A 13,368-nucleotide genomic window follows, 5' to 3' on the forward strand; every position below is an offset into this window, starting at 1 on the left:
AGGATTACAATCTTTTGGAAATTATTTTCAGTATTTTGAGAATTCTTCATACTGATTTTCAGAGTGGCTGCACCAATTTGCATTCCCACTGACAATAAATGAAGACCCATTTGGGAGATGTGGGTCTAATTTTATTTCTCTTTTCACCAAGCTCTATCCAGTATTTGTTGTCTGTTGCTTTGTTGAACTTAGCTATTCTGTTTGTGGTGAGAGGAAATCTCAAAGTAATTTTAATTTTCAGCTATCTAGTTGATAAGAATAAGGAAACTTTTAGAGGTATTTCTTAATAATTTTTATTTCTGCAAATAAAAATTTTCTGTTTGGAACCATAGCCAATTTTTTTTTTTAAAAATTGGGTCTTTTTAGTTCCCTGTATATTCTGGATATCAATTCTCTGTCAGATATATAAAACTGATAAAGATTCTTTCCCATTTATGGCTTTCTTCTTTACTAGATTGATTGTTTCATTAGCTGTACAGAAGATTTTTAGTTTTATAATGTTTCAGGAGTTGACCTTAATTCCTTGGCTAATGGAATACAGTTCTGAAAATCCTTTTGTACATTTCTATCTTGAAAGTTACTGTCTATGTTTTCTTTTAGTAGTTTCATTTTTTGAAGTTTCATATTGAGGTCTTTGATGGACTTGGATGTAATTTTTATACTGTTTGAGAGATGTGGGTCTAATTTTATTTTTTCTGCATGTGGAAATACTATTCCCCCAGGAGCATTTCTTGAAAGCATTGTCTCTTGTCTGGTGTATGCTTTTTTTGTTGTCTTTGTCAAATATGACATAGTTTAATTATAAGTACTCTTTATGTGGGTCTTCTATTTTATTTCATTGGTCTTCATGTCTGTTTTTAATGCTAGTACTATATTATTCTAATTTAAATAGCTCTATCATATGTCTTGAAGTCTGGAGTAGCATTTTCTCTAGTGTCTTCCATCAGCCCCTGCAGGCAAATGAATTCACAGGAAAATTAGAGCAGAATATCTCTGATTTTTGAAAGTGTAGGCACTTAATGCTTTAAGTTTTTTTTTTTAAAGAAAGGACTTAATTATATCACATGCATTTTGTATCTTATGTTTTATTTTCATTTTTTTAGAATTTTTAAATTCCATTCTCTTTCTTAAATTTCATTCTCTTTCTTCAGTGATCCATCCTTCATTCATTGTACTAATGAATTTGTATACTTCTTATAGTTTATCTTATGTTTGACTTCTTGTTTTATTTGAAGATAGTATTATATTGATTAAAAGAGTCTTCTCAACTTTCCTATATTTATTGAGACTCACTTTCTGGTGTACCATATGATGTATTTTAGAAATTGTGTAGGTTTATAAAAAGAATGTGTGTTCTGGATTATCTAGATAGAATTATCTGTAAATATCTGATAGGTACATTTTATTCATAGTATAATTAAACTCCAATGTTTTTTCTCTGTTCATTTACTTGTCTGGTTGATCAATAAGCATAGAGGTAGTTGAAGTATGCCATTATTATATTAGCCTTAAGTTATGGTTAATCTAGGTTATTTGCTTTTTGAAATTGGGCAGACCAGTGAATGTATGTTTAGAATTGTTATATGTGCTTGGTATGTTGTTCACTTAATCAATATGATGGTAGCTTCTTGTTTTCTCCTGTTTACTGTACATTTGAATCTCTTTTGTCCAATATCAGAAGTATAAATGGTTATTTATACTTTGTTGTTCTGTTTACTTAGAATACCTCTTACACCTGACTCTAAAATTTGTTTGTCATTAATGGTGAGTTCTGTTTCTTGGACTCAGCTAAAAAATAGATCCTGCTCTCTGATCCAATTTGAGAGTATGTGTCTTTTTTTTTTAATTTACACCATTAGTATTCCAAATTATTATTGAAAATGGTGTATTACTGCCTGTTGTTTTGTTGTCTAGTGGTGCTTTCTTATTCATCACTTGCTTATTTGTCCTACCATTGCTTATCTTTCTTCTATAGACTCTTGGTTGTTTCTTTAGTTTTCATTTTAGACCAAAGTTTTCCTTCAGTAGAGCAGGAGTCAGGATGTTTTTGTTGTTGTTGTTGTTTTGCCTCAGCCTGATTTTATCATAAGAAACGTTTGTTTCTCCTTCAAGTATGACAGTTGATTTTTGGAGACAGAAGTCTGATTTTTTTATTTTTCTATTTGGAGGGAATATAATGGATTCTTGAAAGCCAACATGATAAAAAAAAAAGCAAACAAACAAACAAAATACCTCTATTGAGTAATCAACTAGTATTTTGATTGACCTGCATTTTTATTTGCATTGGGTTTTTCCTCTGGCTACTTTTAGTACCTTATTTTTCCTCTTTATTATTATTTAGTTATCCATTTATTTGTATTTTTACTGTATTAATTCTAACATCAGGTTTCCTTATCATTTTGATAGAATGTTCAAAAGCCTTTTCTATCTGACTTGAAACCTCTTCCCTTTGATTTAAAAAAATGTTTTTCTATGACATTATTGAAAATTATTTGGTGCCTTTGTCATGAATTCCATCTCCTTCATCTATGCTCATAATTCTTATACTTAGTTTTTCCTTAATGTTCCAAAGTTTCTGCATGGCCCCTTCACATGATTTAAAAAAAATATTCTTGAACTTCAGTAAGTGATCCAATTCTTCAGCCCCTATGTTCTGTTCTCCACACAATCCATTCTACTTGCAAAGCTCTCCAGAGAGCCTTTATTTGACTTATTTCAGTGGAATTCGAACCTGCTTTCTTCCACTCTGTGTGATGCTTTTAGTTTCTCCCATTTCTAAGGTTTTCCTTTATATTAATTTGCTCAAGTAGGAGAGAAACAAGGTAGATGTCATACACCAGTCAAATCAAGCCTTTGTGTTCCTTGTGCTGAGAGAGCACTAAGTTATACAACCCTCTGCTCCTTCCTAATTTAGTTCTCATCTGGACTATTCCCCTCAGGGACACAACTGGGGATTGGGGGGGGAGGGTTCCCATGATCACCCTTGGCCTATCAGTCTGTGACTGATGTCACTTTAAGCCTCCCTCCATCTATCTATCTATCTATCTATCTATCTATCTATCTATCTATCTATCTATCTATCTACCTACCTATCTATCTATTGATTTTCCAGTAGCATAGTTCTTCATTTATTTATGGTATGGATATATACATTCACTTGTATACCTCTATTTATTTTTAATGTATGTTGAGAAGAAAGAAAGAAAGAAAGAAAGAAAGAAAGAAAGAAAGAAAGAAAGAAAGAAAGCCACTAATGCTTATGAGATCTGAGTAATCTATCATCTTTCTGTCATCTATCAAACTACTTATGTAGCTAACTTTGTGTTTATATTTTTCAAAAAATATATTTCTTATTTTATGTTCATGGATGCTTTGCTTGCATGAAGGCCTGTACATTACAAGCTCACAGGGCCTATAGAGGCCAGTGGGAGAATTATATGAACTGAAACTGGAAATATAGATACTATTTAGGGGATGGGAATTGAATCCAAGTCCTCTGAAAGAGTAGCCAGTGCTCTTAATTGTTAAACCATAACTCCATCCTTCACTCTAATTTTTGACATCTTGTTAAATGTATATTCCCTTTTGTCTGTGAGTCAAACGTTTGGCACAGGCATATATTATTATTATTATTGTTACCCATAGATTTTGATCAACAGGTAGGATCTTCACACACATAAGTGACAAGGATGCCCCTTTACCATGAATAAACATGATCCTGCCTGTGGTCAGACAAACCCTCTTTCTTTCTGTCTTCAGTCTCTCTACAACTGCCCTTAAATAATCTAACATATGGTGTTAAAGATCTGGGAAGGGAAATCTGATCCTGCTAAAGGCTCAAGCCAGCCATGAATAAACCTCCTTGAGTCTCCTATACTCCCTAGCTCTGTTAAGAGAGCAAAGTGGGGCCACACATTTCTTCCTGGGAGCCTTTCCTTTTCCTTTTCTGTCTCCACCCTTTCTTACCTTAATGTTTCTCCGTGACACAATTTGACCCAGGTAGGAAGCTAAACTGCATTCAACTAGAACACACATGCCACATAGTAAAGTGCAGGGACAAAGTAATCCACTGGACTACTGGACCTAATTTAGAGGTGTCCTAGCTAGGTCTGAGCACTCACTGGAATTTGTTTGTTTGTTTATTTTTGTGAGACATGTTCTGTCTGGGATTGGATTGTAAAAGTTGGGGATAGTCCCTTTCTTTCCAGAAAAGTTCCAGGTGCATTTGGTCATTTCAAGAATTAGAAGATGCTCTAAGCAACTGGATTTCCACTCCAAATTTTCTGTAGACAAATGTTCATTACTGACCCAAATTTGGGACTTTTGATTTTAATATCTAAAATATTATGTAACTTAATAAGGAGACTGCCCCACCTGGGGATCCATCCCATATACAGCCACCAGATGTTATTGTGGATGCCAGGAAGTGTTTGCTGATTGAAGTCTGATATGGCTGTCTCCTAAGAGGCTCTTCCAGAGCCTGGCAAATACAGAGGAGGAAGCTCACAGCCAATCATTGGACTGGGCTCAAGGGTCCCTCATAGAGGAACTGGAGAAAAGACTGAAGGAGCTGAGGGGGTTTTCAGCCCCATGGAGGGAGCAACAGTGTTAACAGGCCAGAACCCCTGGAGCTCCCAGGGACAGGAGCACCAATGAAAGAATACACATGAAGCGACCCATGACACTGGCCACATGTGTGGCAGAAGATGGCCTTGTTGGATATAAGTGGGAGGAACGACCCAAGAGCCTGAGGGTGTTCAATGCTCCAGTGTAGGGAATGCCAGTGGGGGAGGTTGGGAGCGGGTGGGTGGGTGAGAATCCTCATAGAGGCAGGGGTGGGGGATGGGATAGGGGGGTTTCCGAAGGGGAGACATGGAAAGGAGAAAACATTTGAAATAAAGAAAATATCCAAAGAAATAAAATAAAATAAAATAAAATAAAATAACACCTGCCAGAAATTTGCTGGATCTGTTTCCATATGCATAGGCCTGGCCACCTTTGGCTATGTAGGTTTGACCTGCTCTATCCATGTAGAAATAAAAATCAAACGTTTGCTCCTTATCTAAAAATGAATTATGTCTCATGTCTCACACAATAGGGAGATGGGTTCTCTTGACCATCTCAAAGTTCACACCCATATCCTAAATGCCTCAAACATAAGAGAGAGGCAAATAACAATTTCTCTGTCCTCATTTTCTTTCTTTTTTCCGGACAGGGTTTCTCTGTGTAGCCCTGGCTGTCCTGGAACTCAACTCTGTAGACGAGGCTGGCCTCGAACTCAGAAATCCACCTGTCTTTGCCTCCCAAGTGCTGGGATTAAAGGCATGCACCACCACTGCCCAGCATTTTCTTCTGAACTGACTATAAACAGTAGAAATTTGTACCTAAACTTATCACCTGACCTCCATGGCAGTTCAGTTGATCATGCCCTTTTACTCTTGCGTTTAATTCTTCCTCTTACCAAAAGCTAATTTCAGGATCCACACTCTAACCACCTTGTCTCCTGATAAAAGAAGGATGCCAGATATTCTGTTACCAAAGTCACAGCTTTAAAACATTCATATTCTCTAATTGATGCTGTTGGTGTCTTTGACTGTTGGAAACAAGCTTACTGTTCTCTGTATGTGGTGATCTAGAGATCTGTCCTTTCCTTTCCTTTCCTTCCCTTCCCTTCCCTTCCCTTCCCTTCCCTTCCCTTCCCTTCCCTTCCCTTCCCTTCCCTTCCCTTCCCTTCCCTTCCCTTCCCTCCCCTCCCCTCCCCTCCCCTCCCCTCCCCTCCCCTCCCCTCCCCTCCCCTCCCCTCCCCTCTCCTCTCCTCCCCTCTCCTCTCTTTTCTTTTCTCTTTTGTTTTTTGTTAATTCAGTCCCTGTCATATGTAAGCTGTGTATGACAGTTTTGACATCACTGACTCTACTCTCATCTTTCCCCTGTTGGTTGAGTTTATGATGAACTTTGTATATTTATTTTAAACTGATAACAAAATATGTATTGTGATGTTTTCAAATACTATATCTAGCCACTTAATAGTCCCAATTTTAATTTTTTTCTTAGCAAATTGTTTCTAAGCAAAAATTGCATTTTACTTGAGAAATGTTGGTTTTATTCATTAAATAATAGTTGGTATTGTTAATATCTTAAACAAATAAAGTTCTTTATATATGAAAGTAAAAAAATCACATAGATACTAACTGTTCAAATTCATTTCTTAGATGCTGATTTTAACTGACTTCTTTTTACAAAACTTCCCAGGTGCTCTTTCCTTATGCAGGAGTCTTGTGTGAACAAACAGCTAATTATAGTCATCTTATCTTTCTGTAGAACTCTGGTACATGTTTCAGCCAGTTGTACAATTACATTTAACCTTATGTTAACTTTAAACCTCATGTTACAGTGACTCGTGTTAGTCTTAGTTATCTTCATAAAACTTTGTCCCTTAATGCTCCCCACAAAATTGTAGTTATTATTTTCTGTCTTATGCTTTGTATCTCCCAACTGTTGGGTTTATCATGGCCCCTTGAATGGAACCTCTTTTGAAGCACTCTAACTGCTGCTTCCCTCATCGCACTTCCATCAGCCTTGAAGCATTTATTAAGAGATCAATACCCAAAACTTCTAAAAGAAGTTTAGGCGACCTCTAAAAGGGAACTAATAACCCATAGCCCATTCATCTCACCCCTTTTCTTGCCATTGTAGACATTGCTTTTGGAACTCAGAACTAAAAGAGCTGAACTGAACCATTTGTGCATCAATTGTCCTTTGTCTCACTAGGTCAGATAAGCCTAACATCCTTCAGGACCAGCTCAACCCCTTGAATGGTGCAATACTCCAAGATTTAAAAGAGCCGGATCTGCATTTGAAATGTAAATAAGTAAAATATCCAATTTAAAAAAACAAGAACTGGATCTGACTGCTCCTAAAAAATAACATTTTGTCCCCCTCGAATAATACTGAGGTAACTCAGCAAACCTTAATTGGTTTGAAATGGGGCCTAAAGACACAGAGAAGAAACAAAACATTCATTCTAGTTCCGTCCTACTCTGGTTTCTTATCTTGATCAATCTTTCCTCTTTATTAGCCTTATACCCACATTTCTATCCCATCTTTTAAATGCTTAGCTTATAAAACCTCACTCACACACAAATAAAATGTTCCATGCAATCTCTCTCAATAGCTCTTACTCCTTGACAGCTCTGTGTCTGATATATTTGAAAAAGTCCCTTTAGATGCAGTAGAAAAGTTGCAAATGGACATTTATCTCTTTTATTATGGACCAGATACAGTTCTTCATATTCTCTATTTTCTCCTGTCCCCTTCATTTGATGATCTGTAGCTCCTTGTTACTTTTTCTAGCTCATTTTGGTACAGCAGACCTTGCAATGGGAATAGTCATTGTCATACTGAATCAACTTTATGCCCACCTCCTCTTACTGGCCTACTTGTATTTATCCCACCTCCATTTCTTCCTAACCTTTATTCTTTCCAGAAAAGCTCTGTTATACTCCATAATCAGATCATCTGCTGACAGCTCTCCAATAATTATTTGAATGTCTATTCAGGAATGCAGGACAACAATGACCTAATCTACCACAGCTAATCAAATTAAGATTCTCTACCTAAGTGGCACTACTGGATTTGAGAACTGCTCGTTCAAATAGTCATAGAATTCATGAGATGAAATTAAGGAAAAATTTTTTTGATAAATATGGTATAAAAGTCTCAATGGGGCACAATTCTTGCATTATTATGTTTTATTGAATTCCATGTAGAAAATAAAAAGAGGCATTTAAGTAATTTGAAACTTAATTTCTAACTTCTATGACTGCCTGCACAGGAAGAACTCTGGCCAGACGTGTGCTATTCTTCCCTCCCCCCTCCTTCCCCAACACCCTTTAGTTCCCAACAATTGAGGAATTGCTAAAAGCTGTTTATTGGTATGTTGCAGAGCATAAATCAATCTTAAAAAGCAAAGAAATTATACTATAATGCTACAATAAAGAGAAACTAGAGCATATTATGGTAAGGAAAATAAGCTAGTCATAACCCATGCATATTGCATGAATACAGTTATATGAATGAACTTTGATACAACATAACATTTTTTTAGGAGTAGAGTCTCACTGGAGGATGTGGGTCACTGCGTGTGGATCTTGACATTTTACTGTCTGGCCCCACTTCATGTTTACTTTCTGCTTGATAACTTTGGATGCACCATGACTAGCCACATTTTCTGCCACCAAGAACTGTATCACTTCTTAAGATATAAGCCAAAATATCCTCCTCTCCCTTTGTAAAGTTTCTTTCATGAGGAATGTTGTCACAACTAAAAGATAACTACTAGAGTCTTCTAGAGTACCTTGGCTGAGTGAATGGTATCTGCAGCTAATGACTTGCTCATGCTAAAAACCAGAGAATCTTTCCTTCCTCAATGCCTGTGTCTAACCCACCATGAACCTTTATTGACTGTTCCTCCCAAATATCTCTCAGGTCCATTTGCTTCTTTCTATATTTATTGTTAGCAATTATTTCCTACTTGTATTTTGAAATAGCTTTCTAATTGACTTGCTTTTTATGTGATTACCCCTTTAACAGCTCATTCTTTTCACAGAAACTTCAGAAGTCATTGCAAAATAGAAATGATTATATTCTGCCCTTAATTCTTGCCTTAGGATTTCTATAATTTGTCATTGTTCTTAGCATACCATTAAGATCCTGAATTTGACCTACCATGTTCAGCATATTCATTTTCTTGCTATATTTCCATTCTGTCCACTATATACTGATCACACTGGCCTTATATCTTAGTTATAAATACTCCTTATTAGTTTAAGCCACCACAGCTTATGGCTTTCTTCTTGTATTAAACTCTAATTAGTTACTTTTACCATTTACTTGAGATAATACCCTCCCCAAAGAAACATAAGGGTTTATTTTGCTTCATAATTTAAGGAGTAGATTCCAGTGTATTGGGAAAGGCAATGAAGCACATGATGAGTCAGGTGGTCATACTGTGCCCAAATCAGGAAGCAGAAAAAATAGAAAATGTGATTGGGCTATACAATCTCAAGTCATGATCCCATCCCACCTATATTACAATTCAATAATGTGGCTCTATTTCTAATAATTTTACGACCTTCCAAGAGATTTCTATCAGCTATAGTAGATATTTCACATACAAACCACAAACTTCTGCCCCTGGAAGAATGGACATCTCATAAAGCAAATGTCATTCATTACAACTTCAGAAGTTCCTATAGTTATTTGTTTTTATAACATTGTTAAAAGTCCAAGGTCTCTTCTGAAGGGCTGGGCAATTTCTTAACTGTGAGCTTTTTTTTCAAAATAAACAAGATGCATAGTAACAATATATAAACATTGCTATAACATATATAGACCCAACATGCTGTTCTACAAAGAAGTATAAACAGAAGACAAAAAAAAAAAAAATGACAAGAACAAGGAAGGAGAAAGACGCCCTTCCGGTCGGCACCAGCACTGGGGCACCTTTGGCATGGAGTCTGTGGACACCCCCAAGGTCCCCACAGGACTCTCTACTGGATCTTAGGACCTCTAGTGAGTGGAACACAACTTCTACCAGGAGGCAGGTTCGAACTTCAGATATCTGGGCAGCTTCCCTGCAAGAAGAGAGCTTGCCTGCAGAGAATACTCTGACCACTGAAATTCAGGAGAGAGGTAGTCTCCAAGGTCGCTGATAGAGGCTAACATAATCACCTGAGGAACAAGCTCTAACCAGAGACAACTATAACAACTAGCTCCAGAGATTACCAGATGGCGAAAGGCAAACGTAAGAATCTTACGAATAGAAACCAAGACCACTCACCATCATGAGAATGCAGCACTCCCATAGCACCCAATCCGGGGCACTCCAACACACCCGAAAAGATAGACCCAGATTTAAAAGCATATCTCATGGTAGAGGACATCAAGAGGGACTTTAATAGCTCAATTAAAGAAATACAGGAGAGGACTGCTAAACAGGTAGAAGACCTTAAAGGGGAAGCACAAAAATCCCTTAAAGAATTGCAGGAAAACACGACCAAACAGGTGATGGAATTGAATAAAACCATCCAAGACCTAAAAAGAGAAGTAGACACAATAGAGAAAACCCAAAGTGAGGCAACGCTGAAGATAGAAACCCTAGGAAAGAAATCTGGAACCATAGATGTGAGCATCAGCAACAGAATACAAGAGATGGAAGAGAGAATCTCAGGTGCAGAAGATTCCATAGAGAACATCGGCACTACAATCAAAGATAATACAAAATGCAAAAAGACCCTGACTCAAAACATCCAGGAAATCCAGGACACAATGAGAAGACCAAACCTATGGATATTAGGAGTAGATGAGACTGAAGATTTTCAACTCAAAGGGCCAGCAAATATCTTCAACAAAATTATAGAAGAAAACTTCCCAAACCTAAACATGCCCATGAACATACAAGAAGCCTACAGAACTCCAAATAGACAGGGCCAGAAAAGAAATTCCTCCAGACACATAATAATCAGAACAACAAATGCACTAAATAAAGAGAGAATATTAACAGCAGTAAGGGAAAAAGGTCAAGTAATATATAAAGGCAGGCCTATCAGACTTTTCACCAGAGACGATGAAAGCCAGAAGATACTGGACAGATGATATACAGACACTAAGAGAACACAAATGCCAGCCCAGGCTACTATACCCTGCCAAACTCTCAATTACCATAGATGGAGAAACCAAAGTATTCCATGACAAAACCAAATTCACACATTATCTTTCCACGAATCCAGCCCTTCAAAGGATAACAGAAAAAAACCAATACAAGGACGGAAACCACGCCCTAGAAAAAAACAAGAAAGTAATCCTTCAACAAACCAAAAAGAAGACAGCCACAAGAACAGAATGCCAACTCTAACAACAAAAATAAGCAACAATTACTTTTCCTTACTATCTCTTAATATCAATGGACTCAATTCCCCAATAAAAAGACATAGACTAACAGACTGGCTACACAAACAGGACCCCACATTTTGTTGCTTACAAAAAAACCCATCGCAGGGAAAAAGACAGACACTAACTCAGAGTGAAAGGCTGGAAAACAATTTTCCAAGCAAATGGTCTGAAGAAACAAGCTGGAGTAGCCATTCTAATATCAAATAAAATCAACTTCCAACCCAAAGTTATCAAAAAAGACAAGGAGGGACACTTCATACTCATCAAAGGTAAAATCCTCCAAGAGGAACTTTCAATTCGGAATCTATGCTCCAAATGCAAGGGCAGCCACATTCATTAAAGAAACTTTAGTAAAGCTCAAAGCACACATTGCACTTCACAAAATAATAGTGGGAGACTTCATCAATGGACAGATCGTGGAAACAGAAACTAAACAGGGACACAGTGAAACTAACAGAAGTTATGAAACAAATGGACTTAACAGAGATCTACAGAACTTTTTATCCTAAAAGAAAAGGATATACCTTCTTCTCAGCACCTCATGGCACCTTCTCCAAAATTGACCATATAATTGGTCACAAAACAGGCATCAACAGATACAAAAATATTGAAATTGTCCCATGCATCCTATCAGACCACCATGGAGTAAGGCTGATCTTTAATAACAACATAAATAATGGAAAGCCAACATTCACATGGAAACTGAACAACACTCTTCTCAATGATACCTTGGTCAAGGAAGGAATAAAGAAAGAAATTAAGGACTTTTTGGAGTTTAATGAAAATGAAACCACAACATACACAAACTTATGGGACACAAAGAAAGCATTTTTAAGAGGGAAACTCATAGCTCTGAGTGCCTCCAAAAAGAAACTAGAGAGAGCACACACTAGCAGCTTGACAACACACCTAAAAGTTCTAGAAAAAAAGGAAACAAATTCACCCAAAAGGAGTAGAAGGCAGGAAATAATCAAATTCAGGGGCGAATCAACCAAGTGGAAACAAGAAGAACTATTCAAAGAATCAACCAGACGAGGAGTTGATTCTTTGAAAAAATCAACAAGATAGATAAACCCTTAGCCAGACTCATTAGAGGGCACAGGGAAAGCATCCTAATTAACAAAATCAGAAAGGAAAAGGGAGACATAACAACAGATCCTGAAGAAATCCAAAACACCATCAGATCCTTCAACAAAAGGCTATACTCAACAAAACTGGAAAACCTGGATGAAATGGACAAATTTCTAGACAGATACCAGGTACCAAAGTCAAATCAGGATCAAGTTAACGATCTAAACAGTCCCATATCCCCTAAAGTAATGAAGCAGTCATTAATAGTCTCCCAACCAAAAAAAGCCCAGGACCAGATGGGTTTAGTGCAGAGTTCTATCAGACCTTCAAAGAAGATCTAATCCCAGTTCTTCACAAACTATTCCACAAAATAGAAACTGAAGGTACTCTACCCAACTCATTCTATGAAGCCACAATTACTCTGATACCTAAACCACAAAAAGACCCAACAAAGATAGAGAACTTCAAACCAATTTCTCTTGTGAATATCGATGCAAAAATCCTCAATATAGTTCTCGCTAACCTAATCCAAGAACACATCAAAACAATCATCCATCCTGACCAAGTAGGTTTCATCCCAAGGATGCAAGGATGGTTCAATATACAGAAATCCATCAACGTAATCCGGTACATAAACAAACTCAAAGCCAAAAAACACATGATCATCTCCTTAGATGTGGAGAAAGCATTTGACAAAATCCAACACCCATTCATGATAAAAGTCTTGGAAAGATCAGGAATTTAAGGCCCATACCTAAGCATGATAACAGCAATATACAGCAAACCAGTAGCCAACATCAAAATAAATGGTGAGAAGCTGGAAGCAATCCCACTATAATCAGGGACTAGAAAAGGCTGTCCACTCTCTCCCTACCTATTCAACATTGTACTTGAAGCCCTAGCCAGAGCAATTAGACAACAAAAGGAGATCAAGGGGATACAAACTGGAAAGGAAGAAGTCAAAATATCAATTTTTGCAGATGATATGATAGTATATATAAGTGACCCTAAAAATTCCACCAGAGCACCCCTAAGCCTGATAAACAGCTTCAATGAATTACCTGGATATAAAATTAACGCAAACAAGTCTGTCGCCTTTCTCTACACAAAGAATAAACAGGCTGAGAAAGAAATTAGGGTAACAACACCCTTCTCAATAGTCACAAATAATATAAAATACCTTGGCATGACTCTAACTAAGAAAGTGATAGGTCTGTATGATAAGAGTTTCAAGTCTCTGAAGAAAGAAATTAAAGATGATCTCAGAAGATGGAAAGATGTCCCATGCTCATGGATTGGCAGGATCAATATAGTAAAAATGGCTATCTTGCCAAAAGCAATCTACAG

The sequence above is a fragment of the Mus caroli genome, unplaced genomic scaffold (genome assembly GCF_978045245.1).
Source record: "Mus caroli unplaced genomic scaffold, Mus_caroli_1 scaffold_2, whole genome shotgun sequence".
NCBI lineage: Eukaryota > Metazoa > Chordata > Mammalia > Rodentia > Muridae > Mus > Mus caroli.